Source organism: Phasianus colchicus, chromosome 3 (assembly GCF_987193195.1).
Source record: "Phasianus colchicus chromosome 3, bPhaCol1.hap1.1, whole genome shotgun sequence".
Taxonomy (NCBI): Eukaryota; Metazoa; Chordata; class Aves; order Galliformes; family Phasianidae; genus Phasianus; species Phasianus colchicus.
The window spans coordinates 14,061,932-14,084,043 of NC_143438.1; the positions used below are offsets into that span (position 1 = coordinate 14,061,932).

Sequence of the window (22,112 nt, forward strand, 5' to 3'; positions counted from 1 at the left end):
TGCAATGGAAACTTTCTATCTATGGAAATACAGTTCTACCAACCTTGCTGAAAGCCATGCTGTGTCTTTTTTTGTCATGTTTTTACCCATTACTAAAAGCCAGAGACAACTGCAGATCTAATTCTCTTGGCATGCTCTTTGTGCAGTCTTGGTAATTTAGCTGGACTTTGTCATTAAGCATGCATATTTCCAACAGTTAGAGACTGAATTGTTGTGCAGTGTCTGCTGCCACTCAAACTGCAGGCACTAAAAACAGTGGAATGATACCTGCATCCCTGTGCAAAATGAGCCTGACTTGGAAGCACCACCTTGCCCCTTCCTTCACTGACGTAAGTAGAGAACTGGTGTAAGTACAAGACGCTGTTGAATAGGCCCAGGAAATAGATACATTTTTGGATGCAAATGTATAATTCCTACACAGATGGGGAGGACAGTCCAGGCCCTTTGTCATTTTGCTCCTTGCTGTGTGCTCTGAACAACACATAAGTAAATAGGTCTAAAAGCCACGGGACACAGCACAGAGGCTGACTATCAGAGCCCATCTCCAGACGACTCTGCACTCCTTTGGTTTGAAATAATTCTGTTTGCAAGTGAAAGAAACATTCCTAGCCTTCAAGCAGCACTGACACATTCCAAGGTGGGGCGAGGCAAAAGGTTACGAAACTTGCTCAAGTGTCATTTATTTCATGAAAGTTTGCTGGTTATTATAATCAAATGTCAATTGTCTGTAATTGTTGTATGCAATGGAAAATCCCTACTTATTACATGTTCTGCCACTAGCTGTTAAAGTATGCTAACCCTCAACAATGAAGCAATGTTTTTAAAATAGTTTTGACATGTAAGCAGGCCCAGGAGTATAATTAACGTATGTTTATTTTGATTTATTTTTTTCTTATGGTTTTCCCTGTCAGGAAACCACCCTATATTTCAAAAGAAGGGTTCAATGCAGAATGAAAGACTTCTTCCAACCCATTTTATTTCATTGTAGTTATCTAATTATTAATTAATAACACATTCTGCTTTGATGGCCTTTGTCTTATCTTAGCTTTACAAGCATGGATGAATCTTACAGTAATCTCACAAGACATAACTGCACTGGTGGCTTACATAGTAAGGATCAGATCATGGAGGACAACTGGAAGTTAACTCAAATGCAGTTATGAAACAATATTCTCTGATAGCAAGCTGGCAGTAAGAGCTGCAAAATAAACTGAAAACTGTTGTAATCCAGAGCAATTATTATTCCATGATTCTATTTAGGGACATGGTTTAGTGGGCATGGTGGCGATGGATTGATGGTTGGACTTGATGGTCTCAGAGGTCTTTTCCAACCTTAACAATTCTATGATTCTTTGATTCTATGATATGATTCTATGAACGGAGAAGTAAGATTTGATATAAGAACTTGGACTGAGGAGGTGTTGGGCTGGGGGCAACAGAGAACATCAATTCATTTTAATCTTTTTGTGTTTTTATCTTTTCTAATAAATGAAATGAATTAATGGATTAGCTATAGACATAATAACTGGATTATTGGGGGAGAAGGGACTAGAGGTGGGGTGACAATGCTTAAACTGATGGAGAAAAAAATTAGAAATTTTCCATTAGCCAATATCTTCTTAGTTTAACAGTCTGTAGAAAAAAAAAAAAAAAAAAGAAGAAGCATAAGAACAGCTTACATTCTGGAGCTGAGGTCTTTATCCAATTTTCTAAAATTCAGATCAGAATCCAATGCCAGGGTCAGTTTATACATGGATGCTATAGACTTGCTGTCACTTGCAGCTTGAAGTTGCAGCTGGCTTTCTGAAAAGGTGCTGGGGTTCAAATAGTTGCTCTGGGCTTGATGCAGAAATTGCACTGTGCCGCTCCATGGCTTGTTCTATGCATATGGGAAAACATGATTCATATCTCGCCTAAAATCTTTGGCTCTGTGGAAAGAAAAGACATTAACAGTGTTCCAATAGTCAAGCAATCAGAGTAGTTTACAATGAGTTGTACTTGAAAAATTAAGATGGGAGAGGAAAGAGCCAGAGGATTTCATTAGCATGCCAAGTTGATCTAATGTTCCTCATCAGTGTCTGTGTTGTGTTTGTCATATATTTTCATTAGAGCTGGCCCACTGTAGGTGAAAATATGTGTAAAAATGTGCAAAATTTCCCTCAGCCTGTACCTGAGTAATTCCTGCATTGAAAATTATCCGTACTCATTTTAACTGGCAAGCAGAAGATAAATACCCAGATTATATGTAGGTACATACAAAAGCTGAACTAGGTTGATCTGTAATTGTCACTCCAGTGATCCTTTTAGCACTTTTAAATATATGCATTTTCTTTCTTCACAGTGAGAAATGATGTGAATGTGAGACTGAGTGGGAATTCATGTTTACACGTATATATACAATGAAGAATGGAAATTATGGAGCAAACCCAAATAAAGACATACTGAAAAAATTGTATGCAATATGCACCTATATAAAAAATATAATTATGCATGCTGGTCATTTTGAGAAACCACTTATTTTTCAAAATGACTAAATTCTGGTTATTTTAATTATTAGCACAAGAGGAGTTTATATTATGTGCATGGTATAGTGACATACTCCTTTATATTTACTTCCAGAACCGTGCAGACAATATTCCTAGAGTTAACATTTTCATAGCTTGAACTGTGATGAATTTATCTGCTGTGCTACAGTTATGCTCTTGAGCATCTGCATCTATTCACTCTTTTGGACTCCTGTGACTTCATTTCAAACAACCTTGACCTTCATTAAACGACTTGGTTAAGGCTGATTTAAAGAGACAGCTTTATTCTTATTAACACGCACGGCTGTGGGAAAATTGGAGAAGTGGTGTGCAAAAACAGTATTCAGTTTAGTAGAGACAAGAAAAAAGTACTATGGTTTTGGCACAAATATTCAACTCTACAGTCATAGGATGCAGAATAATTGGTTAGCAGTTCTTCAAAAAAGTATTGTGGAGTTATAATAAACTGCAGGCTGAACTTGAAATAACAGTGCTCCAGTTCTGAGCAAGACTAACCACAGATTGAAATTTTCAGAGAGAAGACATTTCAGGAAAGCACCTTGTAATAATATATTGTGTACACAGAACATGAAAGCTGAAGTTCTAAACCCAGTTTGCAAACAGCAGATCATTTCCAGAGGCTACAGTTAATAGGCACTGCAAATGGATATGAATAACCTGAGCATTCAATAGAATATACTCCTAAGGATGGTGAGTTGAGGAAGAGGCATCATGTGGCTGCAAATGTATGGCATGCTACCAGCCTTACAGGCAAAATGGTCCCAGTACAAGGAACACTTGTGTTGGCTTGCAAAGAAGTATAAAGATCTGACCCTGGTTGGCATCCTTGTGGGGCAGACCCCATCCCGTAATCATTTGTTCCATCTACACAAACAACCAAGTACTCACTGCAGTACATAATGCTGGGAGGAGAGCCACAACAACTGCAGGAAACACGAGTAGCAGAAAATGTCATTCAGGTGTTTAGAGAGGAAACAAGAAAGGCAAACATGTATTTTATGAGCTTATTCTCTTATCATTGGTTATATATTTTAATTCTTTTTTGTATTATGTGGATGAATGATATGATACAACTCTCTATGGAAAAAAGCCCAAAGAAGCCAACAAATTTAGAAAAGTTGGCCCATGTTTAGGCTGACAACTGAAGTTTCACACACTCTGTGGATCCAACTTTGTTCAAGCAGTGCTGTCAGTATTGTTTTATTCACGTGTAATTTCTATCCAAATTTCATAAAGAAACAAAAAGTAAAATTGGATGCCATAATGCACACTTGTAGACAACAGGATCAGACGCTTTCAGTTAGCATCCATCCTTTTGAAACAGCAGAAATGCCTGCTAATAGTTAACCAAAGAAGTTGCATAAAGTGCTAGTATGCATAATTAAAGGCACTAACGAATGCTTGGCAAAATAGTGGTCATTTCTCACAAGAAGTTATAAATAGAAGGAATATTGAAAAAAGCCTGGCTGGAGGGTGTTTTCTAATGCCTTTTTTTTTTTTTTCTTTAATCAAGCTTAATTTATTTATTTAAAACAGTAGGATAAAAGATACACTTTGCGAAGCTGATTAAACTTCGCCACAGCTCACACAACCAAATTGAAGGATTTTTTTGCCTCTCAGATCAGTTTATATGAATATTTCTTTGCCATAACTCTGGAAATGATCTGGCAATACCTGGGAGCCAAAGCACCCTGCAGCAGGAATGGAAACAGCAATATCCTATCCCAGCAGACGTGAGGACTGCCTGGTGGGATGCCAGCTTTCTGGTGGAAAGTACCCACATTTTTTTTTGGAGCGAGCTGTTCCTCCAGCCCATTCTCTCTTCCTGCCCTCTGGCTCAGCAACCCACCTTCTCCCCTGTCCTCCCTCCACCACACCACCTGCGTCAATGCTGCTCCAGGGAGAGAAATTTTGGCTGAGCTCAGAAGGCTCAGCATCGAGTGATTTAATTCCTCCCTGCAAAGAGCCCTGTGAAAGAAGCTTCTTTCTGCAGTGGCTTCTTTCTGCAGTCTACTCTCACACGGAACTGGATTCTAACAGAGCGAGGATGCAACTCAAGAATTGGCAGTGGAAATAATTTGGATATTATGCATACCGTTGGAACTGGTCTAGAAGGGACATTGAAAGAGAGAAGATGCAGAGAACAAGAACACAAACACAGTGAAGCTACGAGAAGCTGAAAGGAAAATTACAACCATCAACAATAAAAGAGAGCTTGAAGTGAGAGAAGGCAACTACATGTGCATTCACAAAAAGATGTGACTTTGAGGAAAATTTGTAAGAACAACCAAACAAAAACAGCCCAGTTTTATGGTGGGCCTGCTGGCACATGACTTCATGGAACAGACAGCAAACAGTCTGGGCACAAGAGCGTCACTTGAGGATTTTACTTATCTAGAAATTGCTGCCTGGGAAAAAATAAGGACAAACTGGGAAAAATTAAAAGGTACCAACATGATCTGGGTCTGCCTGACTCACAATTGAAACAACTGAATATAAAATCTAATACCAGGACCTGCCAAGCTCCAAACTCAGCCAAAGTACGTACAAACATATGCTTATTTTCAACTTTTTCTCTGATCTTGCTGGGACTAATCATATAGTCAAGGTCAAACATGCATTGCTGTGCTGTGCTGTGACAGGGCCTGAACGACCAAGAAAGGACAAGGACGTTTTTAGGAAAATATATATGAGACCATTACTGTAACTGAAGAAATTCTTTCCACCTCCTGGATTTCTTTTCCAATGCCTCCAGCTAAATTGAAAGCAGAAAGCAAACAAATTTTCATTGACTCTTTTAGCACATTATAATTAGAGCCCATTTCGTCATGTTAAACATCCAAATAAATGATGACTTGATACGCAGCATCATCAAGCACAGTGAACTGACAATATATAGCAATCCACATGCATTTTACTTATGGTTTACACTGTGCATATTCACATGACCAGAACCACGGCTGCGACCAAGGAGCTCAGGCTGCCATCCCAGCACCTACAGCACCCACTGCCTGGGTCAGTGTGCTTCCCACAGCTGTCACTCATTAATGATCTTACAGTCTGCACCAAGTAAGTCCCATATAAACCTCTGAGTCCTGAAAAAAGAATCACAGTAATTTCTCCTTAACTCTTCTCTTTTTTTAACTTCTATGTGCTGCTTTAATAATGTTTGCTTAGTAAGCAGTTAAAGGCACACTTTCCAGTTTGCTGACACAATGTACAATTTACAGATACCTAGACCCCAACATCTAAGTCCCTCTGTTTCATAGGTTATTAAAATAAACTTGGACAGACAAATCCTTGCTGCCTTTGTGTAGAGAATTCTTATTGCATAAAAATAGCACAGTGGTGCAATCACTAACTTGATGGACTATTTATATATGATATGATCCTGTGAAGGGTTTGTGCAACAAGTTCCTTCTGATAACTTTGAAATTTCTCACAAAACAAAACAAAGCAAAACAAACAAACAAACAAAAAACTCCTGCAGGATGTTGGCTATCCTGGATTTTCACTCTTACATTCCTCTACCGTACACTAGGTACAATACTATATGAGCAGAGAAGCACAGACATTATGGCTACAGTTAAGAAAAGTGAAAGGAGGAATTCAGTGGCCATTAAGTCTGACCACTGTTGTATGCAAACACATAGAAGCAAGCAGAAAATAGCATAAAATGTAGCTTGAGTTGATTAAAAGGGGGCAGCAAAAGATAGACTGCTAATCTTTCTCTAAAAATGGATTATGTTCTTCCTGAAATGTGGCAGGTTTGTGTCAAGACCTCTAAGGCATCTGATGCAGTAACATATAGGAGGTTTAATTTTTTTAAACTACAGAATATAGGGATTAGCAGAAGATATAAGGCAGGAAAGGAGCTGGTAAAAATGGGAAGTAGAGGCATACAATGCTAAATTCATAGAAATATGGAATCACAGAATCACCAAGGTTGGGAAAGACCATTAAGATCATCTAGTCCAACTTTCAACTCATCCCCACCATGCCCACTAACCATGTCCCCCAGTGCCACATCTACACATTTCTTGAACACCTCCAGTAACAGTGACTCCACCATCTTCCTGGGCAGCCTGTGCCACTGCCTCACTGCTCTTTCTGAGAATAATTTTTTCCTAATATCCAACCTGAACATCCCATGGAACGACTTAAGGCCACTACCTCTCTTTCTATCTCTGTCACCTGGGAGAAGAGGCTGACTCCCATTTTGCTACAACCTCTTTTTAACTCCTTTCAGTTTCAAAATTGAGACGGATCATCAAGCTAAAGGAAATTTGAGAATATACAGAGGGAAGTAGAAGTATATAATTTATAGGGAGAAAACTAGGCAGCATTGAAGAGAATAAAAGTAGAAGAGCAGTATTTAGTAGCACAAAACAGAATTTCCTTTTGGCAGCTAACAGCAGATATTTCAGCTGTAAAAGCAGCCAGCTAGAAGGGAATAAAAAAAGACAAATTTACTTGACCCTGCACCTATGCTGTGATACAGAAGATCACCATGCAGCAGCCCCTAGCTGTGGTTTTCCCTCATCCACTTCTCACTTCTGGCCTATTAACCTGGATTTCTGCTCTGAAGAAACAAGTGAAGAGCACTGCAGGAGTGAAAGTATACATGTTTGTGTGACTCTGGACATAAAAGTAAAAGGTTTGTTTGGATCACACAGTTGAGAAGCACTTCTGCATCCCTGTACATGCAGAATGGTGGTGGGCTGCCAACAGGAATGCACCATGCACCACTGCTAGTATATGAACATGACTTTGTGGTCAATCAAAACTTAGCTTGCAGCTGTTTCATCTGAAATGACATCCAGAAAAGCCTTTTGGGGTGGAAATATCCCAAATTTTCAGCCATACACTGTAACAGTTTCAAAGAACTGGAACCACCCACCAAGTCATCCTGTTCTGAAAAGTCCCTGCAGACGTTCAGCTCAAACACCCATGAGCTGGTTGCTCAAAGCACTGAGGCTCATTTTTGGACTGGCTCTGGTGCTGAATTTCAGTCTTCAGGATTTTCTATGTAAGGAGTTGTTGCACAAACAAAGCGAGGTTGCTGAAGCATTTAACATCTGCTGCCATGCAAGTTCCCTGAGTTTACAGCCATGAGGTGTTATGCAAGCACTGCTGGCATGTGCAGTTGGCTATGCAAATCTAGAGATTTTACAGGGTTCATCCAAACACAGGGAGTTCTGATGGCTTGCTGAGTCCTAGAAAAGATACACTGCCTAATACAGTTCAGTCCTAGATGGAACAGGGCTATTTCTTTTCATCTGCTGATGAAGCAAATAAATCTTCAGTTAATACAGAAATAAATAAATAAAACCAGAAAAAAAATACTTAAGTAAGAGACAATGCAAGATTGCAGAAAATTTCCTCATCTGTTTATTCCCAAGCTCATGTTTGATAGTTATCTATAGATGGGCCACATGCCAGAATGGACTACATTGTGAAAGACATGCATATTTTACATACATTGCACCGCTACGTATAGAAAACAGATTTCCTGCCTGGACTACTAAAGTCCAGGAAAATACTTTTCACTTTCCTAAAAATTCATGAAAGTTAAGAAAATTGATCATATTTTGTAGCAGGGAAACAAACAAACAAACAAACAGATGTTTTTCTGAATTGACAAGAAAAATGAAAGGACCTTAAAAACAACAACAACAACAACAACGAAAGGAAAAATTCAAACACCTCCCTGCAAATTCAATTCAACCAACATATTCATATTTTCTCACTTCAGTTTTGAATTACAGAAGGGAGAAGGTCAGTTTCAATTCACAATGAAATAATTTCCTGAAAATATTCTAAAGGGGCATTTTGATGACCTCAGAACTTTTCCAAATCATTCTTCAATGAGGAAATAAACCAACACTGAATCTTTCTCAAAAGTTATTCTGTATTTTTGCAGGGTTTTTTGGTTTTGTTTTGGTTTTTTTGACAAAACAGAGGTTGTTTTTTCCCTTCTTCCCCAAGGTAAAGGCAGTTTGTTGAAGAAATTCCAGCCCACGTTATCAATTATGAAAGTCCTGTCTTCTGCAATAACCAGCTCAGTAGCCTACATCTAGATGGAGAATAACTAGTGACACGCAATCTTGACCTAATGAGCTTGTCTCCATTAGAAACTGTACATCCAACTACACGTGTAAACATCACTTCAGTCTATTAATACCATCTGAAAGATTTCATTGGATGAACCAAATAAATTGCTGTCATTATTTCTTTGCCTGAAACCCTCTTCTGAAAACAAAATGAAATTACTAAATAAAACACATCCAATTAGATTTTTTTCTCTTCTAATCTGTCTCGCTGTGATTAAGCTAGAGCTTGCCCACAAAGACTAGCCTTAGGCTCTGTTGTACAGTAACCTCTTCCATGTTCCAACGTGTTGTTGAGGGTTTTTTCAAGCTAGAAAAAAAAAGCAAAATATTGAGCTTGATGAAGTTACCAGCGTTACTGTTTCTTGGCTACTGTTGATATGAAAAAGAGATATATCATGATTTTTAGAGTGAAACTATTCACAGTAACAGGGAAGCATCTGCGGATATGTTGATCTAATCTTTTCTCCATGGGAGAGTTAGAATTTATTACTGACTTTCTGTGCCTGTTTTGCCTTGAATATCAAAAGGGTTTAACTAATACTTCCATCCAAAATACAATGAAAAGTTCAGTTAAAGTGACTGCTTGTATAATAGAACACTTTTCTCAGGGGGAAAAAAAAAAGATACAAAAAAATCTAATGGCCAGCACCATAAAGGTTTTTTTTTTTTTTCAAATATCAAAACTTTTGAAGAACTTTTGGATTCTTCAAACTTCTTCATAACTTCTTGGACTCTCATCATTTTTCCATTTCTCCTTTTCTTTTCCCAGTCCTTTCTCTTTCATGCTTTTTTATCCCTCTACAGTCATTTGCGCCTTCTCAGCCTTTTGTCAGATACATATTGCCCCCTCATCTGAATTCCTACATAGACCTTTTCCTTTTGATCTTTCCTTCTCTTCCATCCCTTCTACAATGAAAATTTATTTCCTGTGAAAGTGAGCAAATCTATCTATTTGCTAATCCTGGAGTATCAAAATTTACCTAAATGTACCCAAAGCTGTATTCATTAGTAGAATGTTGTTCTGAAGACAGAGAACTAGACATCCTTCTAGTATTAAATTATTTTCTGCATGTTCAAAGAGGCGGCAGAAAGAGTTAGACTGCATGGTCAAACAGTTAAGTTACATGGGCTATGTGCCCCACTTCATCACAACTGACTGTATGGTGGTGTACTCGAGAAGCACTCCTAGTCAGGAATACACTAAAACTAACCACTGACTGCTTGTGTTTTGATATATACCAGTATCTCAAGGAAAGAGTAAAAGGGAGTCGCTGCAGATGGGTTAGAAAGGATGATCAAGCAGTTCATGGGAGTGAAATATTTTGCTAGCCACTTATATACTCTCAGGATCACTTCAAAGACACCGGTAGGTCTACAGCTGTTACTAAAGGCTTCAGTGTAAATTCATCTGATTACGTCAGTTGCTGTTCATTAATGTAGGAAGGGGAGGATGAAAGGTGTCGAATACTCTGGCACAGCCATGTTGATATTGCTAGCTGCTGGTGCATACATAATGATATGAAGATGTCCTCAATTTATATGCCTATGCTTTACGCAAACATGCACCCTGATAATAGAAATAGATGCCATCATATGCTTCTTACTTTAGTCTAGTCCACCAGACCTCCCTCTCTATCTGTTTCTCTTTGTGGGCACTTTTTAGTAGAAGAGCTCTGGGAAGTTGGAAATGCCACAATTTTTGGCAAATAACTTTACAATAATACCTCATTAATTAAGGACAGGACTCAGCTAATAGATGTAGCAAGCATTTTAATGTATTCAATCTGCCTTTAAATGTCAGCAGAGACTGCACATTTGAAGTTTTGTTGGGCAACTGATTCCATAACCTCCAGCCACAATTAACCTGTAGTCAGGTTAAGACATGTTAGGTAACATACCAAGGTGGATCTTAATATATGGTTATAAATATAAAGCAAAATTACTCTGGTTAGCAATGCCCACTGAAGTCCTCAGGACAAAAAACTTCAAAACAAATGCAAGTTGGTCAGTTCCACTATAGCTTTGCTGTTTGGTAGTTAGCTTTCACTGTGCAGAATATATTTGAAGTGATGCTTAGAGTCAGCATGAGCTGTCACAACTTTGCCAGCAGGATTTTGAAACTAAAATCAGCAACAGGAAGAAATCAAGAATATCAACACCTTGGCCCCAAATGGGAAAGAGTTCCTTCTTTTACATTTTCCATCCAGCATAAAACTAAGATAAACAAGTAAACTAAGGGAAAACAAACCAAAACATTCATGAAGTAGTGCAGGTGATCTTATCATTGAATGGTTTGAGTTGGAAGGGATCTTTAAAGCCATCAAGTCCAACTACACTTCAATGAATGGGGACATCTACAGCTACATTAGGTTGGTCAGAGTAACTGATACAGGCTTTGATGGATGAGTCCATCAAAGAAAAGGAAGAGGCTTGAGGAAAGGAAGAGAAAAACCTGTCTTCCACAGGTTAACATCTTGTTAACCTCCCTTTTGGTGTCATGCTGCTTGTTTCAGCTTCCTGTAAAGCAAGATGTCAGGAGTTCTTTTAAACTCTTCAAGCACCTGAAGGGTACTCTAATGTTAATTGTATCTACCCAGATTTAAACACTAGGGCTTCTTCTTTTTTTCTTTTTTCTTTTTTTCTTGTTACTTATTAGTAATGTCCCGTTTCACTGATTAAAAACAGTAATAAAAATTTAGGAAGTGATTACATCAGTAAGAGACACAGAATGCTGAACCCTGGGAAAAAAAAAGCACACGGGATCCTAAACTCTGTTTATGCACTCTCTTCTAATGAAATTTATAGGTATAAAGCTTTTTTAGGGGTCTTTAGAAGAACTTGCCCTTCAGAAGAACTGAGTGGGTTGAGTAAGATGCAGTGATGTTCCAGTGCCTGCAATAACAGCCATGCCAGTGCAAAGACACTTTCAACCACTTTAAGGATTAGGACTTGCAATTTCTATGACTTGATGAGTCAGAGACTAGCAGGGGAGATCAGATTTCATACATGACTGTTTAGTTTAACAGTTTAAATTAGAATGCTCTTGTTCAGCCACAAATCAGTGGACCTCCTGCAGGAAATATTTAGGTGACATTGTACTTTGTGCTGGAGGTCAGACTAGAATATTACAAAGGTTCCTTCCAGTCCTCCTATATGCAGTAATCTCTGAATCCAGGGCTGGCCCAATTCAGTAAGCTTTGCTTGTTTCCTGCTGAATCATTATTCCAAATCTGATTTAGTACTGCAAGGAGGGCTGAGATTTCAGCTATATTGCACAGAGAAGTCATGCAAAGATTTGACTGGATAAAGAAACAGGTGGTAAGAAGAAATCAGAGGATGCAAGACTATGCATCATGAAAATGCAACATGATTTGGAAATGAACAGATAGCAAGGAAAAGAATGAAAATGTCAATCGATATAATTATACATACCATCACAGCCATTTGTTCTCTTCCTGTTCTCTCTTCCCTTTTGCAGCCATTCACTTGCCTCACAGAAAAGAGAATAATATTGCTATCATTCCCCCTAACATTTTACATCCTAGTCTTTATTATTTTAATACACAGATGAAGTCAGAGGGAAACTTTGCTGTTTCCATCTTGTAAACAGACTCCATACTCTATTTCAGTATCTGCTCCTTTGAACTTATTTCTTCATGATGAGCCTCTTTGAAATGGAGGTTTCTCACAAACTTATCCTCCTTTAAAAAGTACCTCTATTTGTAGACATTCTTTCTCATCATTTTTCTGCAATTACTCCCCTCATAGTCAAATTCTGCAAGATGTTTCTTCCACCTGGGCCTGGTATTTATTTCTCTCTTTCAGAGGTGGAAATTACTTCATCATCCCTGAATTCATGACAACAGACATATGTAATCACAAGAGCTATGCTGTTTCTTACCATATCCTAGATCGCTGACTTAGTCTTATGGGTCTCTGTAACAGAGATTAACACAGACAATATGCTAAAATCATAATGATTTTTCAATAGTTTTCATTTCACCTGAATTCTTCTGAAAGACACATTCTTACCCTTGAAAAAAGGGGGGGAAAAAAACAGCAGTCCCAAGGACAGGATTTCCCTCAGCCCCACACTCCAGCAGAAGGATTCCATGCAGAAGGATCTCTTCTGGTACCACAGATGTTTTGTGCTTTTATATAAACCAGGACACTAATTAATCTCCACAAGTCTGGAACAGTGGCTCCTTTTATTTTTAGCCAATGTGGGTACCACATTAACCTGAGAAGAACTGCTGGGGAATTATTTTTTCAGAGGTTCATTCATAGCAAGGTTGGGGCAGAGGGAGTGCAATCTAGACAGAAGTCAGCACAGAAGACTTGACTGTGCTTCACTGTCTAGCTTATGGCTTTCATACATTGCCCAAGGACTGCATGGCTATGAAGGATAAATCACCTTTCTCACAGAGTTCAGTCCACTGCTGGGCATCTCAACCACAAAGACTGCATAAAAAGCAATGTTAAATGTAAACTGTTGCAATACAACCAGCTACCCAATTATGAAAAAAATAACAGAGATCAGCCCACTGCTGTGCTGCCAGATGTATTATTACACAGAGATGTATTAGTGCTGCTCCAAAAGTAATGCTGCCTCTTTTATGATGTTGGCCCAAGATATAAGAGGCAGCTGTTGGTGGTATGGCAGTAGAAGTTGAACATTCCCACCAATGGGAAAAAAAACAGTGTTTTGTAGCTCAGAATTTGGTCTACCTATTTTTATTGTACTCTTTGTAGCCATTGTAATGGAAAAAATAAAACACATTACCTTTGGAGCCACCTATGTAAGTTACATGCTTGAAATTTAAAAATTTTAAAACAGGATATCTGGGAAGAAGTCTGAACAGCTCTCCCGTGCTGAGTGAATTATTCATTTCAAGAGCAGAGAGTTGTTTTTCATTGGGAAACTGTGCTTTGTGATACTTTCCTACACAGAAGCTATATATTATCCTAACCCAATGTTGGTTACAGGAAGCCAGCCTTGTGGAACAAAGTTTCAGAAGAGCTCATCAGATGTTTCTAGCAAATACTTGTCAACAGTATTGAGCATAAACAACCTCATTAAATTCAATCGAGCAGCCTCACAGGTGCAACCAGGTTGAAGACTCTTCTACTGGGATCTGCCTCCAGTGAATATCAGTTCTTGGATTCTGAAGTTTTTGACTCAGTATCTTTCGTAAGAACATAATCACATACTACAGAATGCAAGAAACCAAATGACGGGTTATTTCTGTTCATCTTTTTTAAAGAAAGGTCACTTGACGGGTACTACTTTTCCCAGTGAAATCGCACCTTGCAGATGTACTGGTTTTAGTAAGCCAAATTAGAGTTGGATGGAAACCCAAACCGAGAAGCAGACCATGAACCGTCACTCACCACCTGATAGCAGTGAATAGGCATAGACGCCTCTGGAAGTTCTCACCTAGCCACATAAGCATTTTACAATTGCTTCTTAATATAAAAGATAAAGCCTTTTCCCTCCTTTTCCCATGGCCAGTGCTCGTGTCCTGTAATATAACTCATCTCTGAGTAACAAAGTAAACAACATTACAAAATAATTTCTGAAGCCAAATATCTGATAAAGATGATTAATGCCTCATGAAATATCCAAGTCATATTTGCAATAATTGCAATATTTGAGATGGATAACAGAAGAGAATTATAGGATTTGTTGTAAGGCTGAATTATCTACAGGAAGTTCAGGCGAATGTCACATTACCTTCTAACTCGCTGGTACCTGCCAGGCACACTCCTTAGCAGCTAGTTTGTTTTCAGGGTTCTAGAAATAGAAAAATTAAAGTTTTGAAACAGACTTTGCAAAAATACCTTCAAAAGTAAGCTCATTCTTGAAACAAGTTGTATCGGCTTAGAAACAACTACAGAAATCTACAAACCTTATAAAGTGTTTAGGGGGAAATAGTATCAAATAATTGCTCAAAACAAAATTTCACACTGTTTGCTCAAGAAAAACGTTGCCAACAAGTACAGCTTTCTTTCAGTGGGAGAAAAAAACAAACCAAACTAAAACAAAAAAACACCACATTTCTTATTCAAAATACATTTCCCAAAACAGACTCAATTTTAAATGCTCAACAAGTGTCTTGGGAGAAAACAGACTGAAAGGTACTTTCCTTACAGAAACTGAATCATTTTCATAATGTACTCCACAGAATACGATAGATCTTACGAATGACTTTCTTTTTTCTTTTTTCCCCTTAGACCACATAAATGAGTTCTCCTCCAGTGCATGTCCAGGTTGTCTCAGTAGCTAGCTAGTGAACAATAAGATAACGTCTGATAAAAGAAGAATAGGAAAAAAGTTACTATTGTTCACAACTGCCTACTCCAGACTTCTGAAATTTATTCATGTAGAAGTATCTGTTACATCATTTTGTTAATAATGACTGAACACTTTGTAATGTTTGTTGTAAGCTAAATTCACAACTTGAGTTGTTCTGGCTGAACACAACAGTTTTGTTTTGTTTCCATGATGCCTTAAGGTCCTCTTATAATCAGTCACTTCTCTGATGCTAATGAAAAGCCTTGCCGCAAATTCTCTAACTTAATTATTTTTCTATGACCACTCCTATACCCCCCAGCCCCAGATTGCACCAACATGAACACTGGCAGCAAGCAAGCACAAACAGGGCATGGAAAAGGTCAAAGAAAATTTGTTTTCAACTTTAAAGGACTTTCTCTGTAAAACCTTCCGGCATCTGCTGAGTCCTTATAGCCCCTAGAATTTTCTGTACTCCTGCCAACTTTCTATTTCACATGGAACAGCGGGAAAGAAATATCTAGAAGAAAACTGGCAATGAGTAGTGTGCCTCTCTGGCCATTCACGCTACAGTCACAGTATGATGTGGAAGGAACACGGGCAGACTTTTCCCTCCATTCCTAGAGCCAAAAGGAAAAATCAGGGAAACACCTTGCAGGGCTAAGCAAATACATCTTGTTAGGTAGGGATACAGCTAAGCCTCTGCATGTTACATGTATTTTGCACAAGTCAGTCCCTAATAGCAGGCTGTAGAGCTGCCTTTTCATTAAATTTTCTACATTATCATTATTAGTGAAGATACCCCCACTTGAGACCTTTCTGGGCGATTACAAAATCCTGGAACAGGTAAGGGTGAAGATTAATGTTAAGAGACTTTGTCATGGCTTCTCTCCATACCCACCACAATCCACAGTGCCGTGGCAGAAGGCATTGACGGAAGTAGCAGCATGGCCTTTATTTGCTCCTCTGGTGCTCCTTTCATCATTTCTCCTGAAGATCATTGACTAAATTCCCTTCCTTCCTTGTTAGCACAGAGAGCATTTGGTCTGAAATCAGCTTAGTCACGATCACCAGTGCAATTACAAAGTGCTTGTTTAATTGAAGGAAAGCCTTTGTTTTCCACACCCAGTCTGATATTATATTACCCTGACTGTAACTGCAAAGATTTATAGAACTTGTACATGTCAACAGTGGCAATTTTTCTAACAAATTCTAGGGCAAAGGAACATTAGCAAACAATGAAGCAAAAAAAGCCAGTAAGAAAGCAAGAAAGAAAAAAGTAACTTTGGAAACAATCATCTTTCTTTTATGCACAAGGAACAAATAACATCATGAGAATCGGGCATAAATGGAAATCAGCCTCCAGCTTTCACAAATGAATAAGCATGTATAGAAAACATAATGTTTTTGTTAAAAATAAAGATGTAATTTACAATTAACTAAAGAGCAAGAATTATTTCTTCTAGAGTCAATGTAATGTGATTTTCACAGCGAGCATATTCTGATCTCATCTGTTTCCCTGTGCACAGAGAAGCTGATCTTGAGTTTTCCTGTTACAGATCAAAGTGACGGTTACAGATGTTAGTAAAACAAAGCCTCCACTAGTATCAGGCAAAACAGGATAAAAGGCAAGAAAGCAAGAAATTGAGCACACGAATATGCAAGTACTTGGGAGAGTATTTCTGCCATTCCAGGAAAGGTGAACATCTACTAAATCCTGGGTTTTAACAAACACAATATTATGATAGGCTACTAGTTACTACATATGTGTCAACTCTTCTGAGAATCCAGTTTTTATATTCCTTGCCTTACAAGGACAGTTGTTCATATATTTATTTGCACTGCCATAATGCAGAGATGCAGGCTGTGATCAGAAGTCTATTGTATAAGGTGCTATACACACAGCTTCAGAGAGTCTTCAGTCTAAACAGGGAAATTCTAGAAGTCCCACAGGGAAACAAATGCTTACAGTTTCCAAAAGAGAACCATAAAGCCTTTGGAAAAGCACATTTGAGTGGCATTTCATACTTAACTGAAACTGATGTTCTTGTTTTGGTAATGTATTTCCCTGAGTTTGTGTCATTAGGAGTCTCCTCTGTTTTGTTTTTTTTTTTTTTTTTCCTCAACAATCATATCAAAAGAGTGGCAGATAATGAAATTTAAGTGAGGCTCAAAATTCTATCCATAGCAAAAAACTTCCACCACCTGAATATTTTCAAAATTAAGGCCCCAGATTTCTTCAGAAGGACCTTTTGAATAGCTCTTCAAAAGAAACGATGCCCAGATGTGGCTCATGTAATAAAAATGAGCAAAGGAAGAAAAATAGGTATTTCATTACACATTTGTCTGCATCCATGCAGAGACAAATAAATATATACACGACACCATGGAAGATTACCCTCTAAACATACATGTGCATGTGAGAAAGAAATGCGAGTATGTTAAACAGAAAATAAATGGTGGATGAGGCAAAGGGGTACAAGGAGATTACATATCTGGGTGTGCTATTGCTTGAGGACATAATTTTCCATCTGTCTTCTAGAATGCATAAAAACCAAAAAGAGAACACAAAAACCCAAGAGCAACACTAAGAGGATGCTTACGTTCATGTTCCAGTCCTTTGTTTTTGAACCTCTTCTCTCTTTACTTAACAAAAGCACAATCCCTTTGGCCCTTGCATGAACTTCTGTATTCTCCAGGAGTTGGTAGAAAAGAGAGGTCGACAGACACATCATGTGTTTACTATTGGGCTGCTGTTGGTTGGTGGAGTTTCACCACTTAAACATAATTAATTTCTGCTAAAGCGACTATAGATCTGCACTGAAGTTCAGCCTTACACAGTGGCAAGAAGTGGAGATGATTTAAGAAGTACTATTTTGGATGTATGCACTGGAGGAAAACGTGGGAAGATAAAGAAAAGCAAGCTTTTCAACGATTATTCAGACTAAGCAAGATCCCCTAACCTTCCATTGTGAACATGTAAATACACATTTATTCTTCTACAGAAATGTTGGTAGTTCAGTGAACAAAAATCTGAGTTGTGTTGAACTATTGGAGGTTAAAGGAAAGAACTCACTGCTAGTACTTAATAAAAGATTCAAAGAAAGTGGTGGCCATATTGCCATCTAGTAGTTGTTAGTTGATGTTCTTATATTTTAACAGTTGAACATGGTAAAGTTACTCCACAAAAGTCAGACTGCAAATTTCAGTGTTGTTTTTCTGTTCAGTGAAAAATGGCACTTATGCACTGTAATACCACGAAGAACTACTTTTTTCATAACCCATCTTCTGAGTTGCTAACGATGTGAGCCTCTACTAGAGCTGGGCAAGCTAATTTTGTGAAAAGCAGAATAGTTTGGTGAGATTTTGGTGAGAAAAACCTTGCATAAGAAAAGCTGTTCAGCTGTATAGGCGCCTGACATGCTGTGTGGCAGACAGGAGATCTAAACCTGTTACTTAGTAAATGACCTCAGAATTTTTGGAGCATAATGAGAGAAGACAGCCCAGATTTTTGAAGGCAACTGCAAGTCAAGGACCAGTTAGTAGGGAGGATGTCTAATGAAACATGAACAACTTCACAACTGAAGACTGCTGGTAGATTTCCATTTACAAGAAAGGAGGAGACTGCAGAATTACTGGACAAAATTTGCTAAACCACTGTCATGTACATGTTTTTATAAAGTTTTACAAACAAAAAATTCCTCAAGTATTAGAGTTTTAGCTAACATTCATGTAAAATTCCTTTAAATCAGTTGGTGAGCAAGTACTTATGGTGTATGATTCATTTTGTTTTCACCTTTGCAAGCAATAGCTGAAGACGTGTCAGAAACGACTGTCGTGGCATACAGAGATTCTTGTTTCATTTTGAGGCTAAAACCAAAGCAATTTGAGAAAGTCAGGGGATGTGAGGCAAAGATAGCAGAGGAGAACAAAGCTTTCCTGGTATTTTTTTCAATAGGCCTGGACTGAAGCCTTCATGCTACTGAATTCCAGAGATGCTGTAATGGCATCTTGGAATCATCCTGGACACAACTCCTTAGTCATTCAGCTGCTCATGCAGTGTTGGGCTAGGAGGCCTCCAAAGAAAGTCCTGACCTGTTCAGACATCTCATTGCAGTTCAGACGCAGCACAAATGTGAAATATCAAATAACATTTGCAAGCCCTATGTATGGCAGGCAGCCACATCTCTGTTGATTCTAACTTTAGGCAAAACACTCCTGTAAGAAAGCTTCTCTAGACTTTTGTTACATCGAAGCTATTCTTAAAGTAAAGAGGTTTGTTTTGTTTTGTTGTTTTGGTTGGTTGCTCGTTGTTAACTTGAACAATGAACAACAAATTGAGTCTTAAATATAATGTTTCTATTCAAGTGGGAATAGTGGTCTATAGATTTGCTGTGAAGCAATGAATACCTGGAATTTTAACACATGCTGGAAAAGCAACTGGCATTTTGACAAGGCACTGAAGAGATGAAAACATGGAATTTTCTAGCCAAAGTCTCTATTACTTCTCTACTGTTCACCTGACCATGATATTTTCCCCTGTAGCATATAGTATAATCTACACAGCAGACAGAGAGGTTCCTATGCTTTGGATAAGGTATTTTAATCTGTGGCATTTTTTCTATGTAGTAGAGTCATAAGACTTTGAGTAACACACAGGTGTAAACTTCAACATTAAATTTGCTAAATTAAACCTGTCATTGTCAAGAATCACAATGAAGAGAGAGATTTATTTAATATGCTTTCCACTAGGTCAAGGATTGAGGTTATGGTTTATGTTTGTTTCTTATGTAACAAGCATCAAATGAAAGATGCAAAAAGATTCTGTTGTTAAGACAGAGTTAAAATGAGATATTTAATATCCTTAAGGTTAGTGTGTATGATATTGCAAAGTCCACAATGTTCTGCAGTGTCAATTGCTGACTATGTAACTAGAGAGATTAAATGGATTGTGTTTCAAGAATAACTTGTGAAGCTAGTCAGAAATAATTTCTACAGCCTGTCAAGATGAGCTGTCTATTATAACTGCATGGCAGACAAGGCAGATACAAAACTCTCCTATGGTTGCACGCTGGGTGAGAACACGCACCTTGATCATCCCAGCACAAGCCTGAGATTCTCTTGAATATAAGCCACCAAGAGAAGAAGCTCTGCACTTCCTCCAGCTTCACACAAAGACCACATAATACCACAATTTTACATGCCCCACAAATCAGGTTGACTGCAAAACTATCCTAAGTTTATGCAAAAGACGTATGAATATTGCAGACAAGTCAAGACTGCACACAGCTTCTAGGCTGCATGGAAATAAACTGCCCAGCTAGAGATGATGGTCAAAATTTCCCACCTGCAACTTATGTGGTAATCAGTAATGCGGTAACCAGTGAGCCAAAGCAATATAGACAGCACTTTCTTGGCGAGAATGGAAGAACTGCAGGGATAATTAATTAATCTTATAATATATAAATAAAATGTATTAGTTTACAGATGCAATTTTTTCATAGAGTTGTATAATTACACAAAAACTCCATCTCTGGTTCAGGAAGTATCACAGCCATGGAGCCCGTGAAGCTGAAGGGCATCACTGCTCACTTACCTCATCCTTGGGCATCCACATCTAACACCTATGAAGAGATGATTCAAGGCAAGAAGAACCTTTAGTCTGGCTCCGTACGCTTGATGCTGTGCAAGTAAACAAAACATCAGATGAACTTATTTCTTTTTAGTATTTCTTTTCACCAAATGTAAGTTTTGTTAGATTGCTGTTCCAAAATGTACAAAATGAAAATTGAATCAGGGCTAGAGGAAGTGTGTATGAACAGGGCATGTATGTGCACAGCTGAGATCTTGCTTATAGTAACTGGAGAATTCAGTTTCAGAAAAACAAAGACAGCATGGTTATTATGACAAAAAGTACCCTAAGAACCCATTATGAGGTCAAACTCAAAAGAATCTGTGTTGGTGGTATGAAAAGCTGGGCACCGGTGTAGGCTTGTGGGTTTTTAAATTCTTTTAATTATCTCCTCATAAAAGTTTCAGGCACTTTAGAATAACAATCGACCAAGAAATAAACATTCTATTCACTATATGCATTCAACTTCACAGCAAACTGGTGCCTGACAGGAGTCAGTCTTTAAAGTATTTCCCAGTGCCTCCAGTGGGTCAACTTTTCTTCACCATCAGCTCTCACTGTTAGTCTGCCTATTGACTTGGACTGTTTTTTTTTAATTTTTTTTATTTTTTAGAGTCTGTATTTTTTTATTTGTATTTTTTTTACAAGTTCCTCCAATCTCTGCTACATCTGCCTAACATCTAACTAAAAATAAAAATCAAAAAACAAAACTGGAGAATCAGGAAAATATTATCTCAGTTTTAGGAGAAAGGATGGTATGTAGCTTTTTTTTTTTTTTTTTTTTTTTTTGCTTTGATACAGACTTTAGTAAAAAAAATCACCACTGTATTTAAAATAAAGCCTAAATAAAGAAGCTTGAAAAAACGAAACTACAGACCTGTGTCTGCCAGGTAGTTGCCACTGGTGTCTATCTTGACACAGGCTTTCAAGGATGTTTTTCCCATAGCCCTGCAATTCATAAAGCCTCTCTTCCATGTTGATAACAAGTGCTTAATGAAAGAAGAGTTTGGGATGGTATCTTTTCCCATGACAAATATTTGCCTCCTTTTGTAGGAACTGATTACCTCTGACACCTCTACATGTCCAACAATTTTAGCTAAAGCAAAACTGAGTTCAGAAGTTCCAGAGGGGGTCGTTCAGATGGACAGGATGCACACAAGTACACAAACACAGAGGCAGTAGTTAGGACTCATTGCTTTAGGAAACCTGAGCCCATGCTCAAGGCTGGGTTGAGAGTCTTCTGTTAAATCCAGCTGAGTTCATGAAATGGTCGGGCTACTGGAGGTTTGCATAACCCAGCTGCATAATGGCATTTGACCTACTGCCTAGCTGAGCCCCAGTTCTGCTGCTAGCAGCACCACCAACCAGGAAATTAGCAGGTGGGAGGAGACAGGGAACAAAAGGTAAGGGGAAGAAAAAAAAAAAAAAAAAAAGAAAGAAAGAAAGAAAAAAGCTTTGCTAGCTAATCTGGTTGATTGATGTGATTAATTGCCACCCACACAGGTAGGTGTTGCTACTGTTTATTTAGC

At 38.2% G+C, this 22,112-nt stretch overlaps 1 long non-coding RNA gene across 1 annotated transcript; it reads right to left on the bottom strand.

Moving 5' to 3' along the window:
• Positions 1 to 1,718: 1,718 nt before the first annotated feature.
• On the bottom strand, positions 1,719 to 20,802 carry LOC149918415 (uncharacterized). The gene is made up of 3 exons (XR_016465430.1): positions 20,548 to 20,802; positions 14,394 to 14,453; positions 1,719 to 1,928 (listed from the first exon to the last, which is right to left on the bottom strand). It is a non-coding gene; the product is annotated as an uncharacterized LOC149918415 (long non-coding RNA).
• Between the last annotated feature and the right edge of the window lie 1,310 nt (positions 20,803 to 22,112).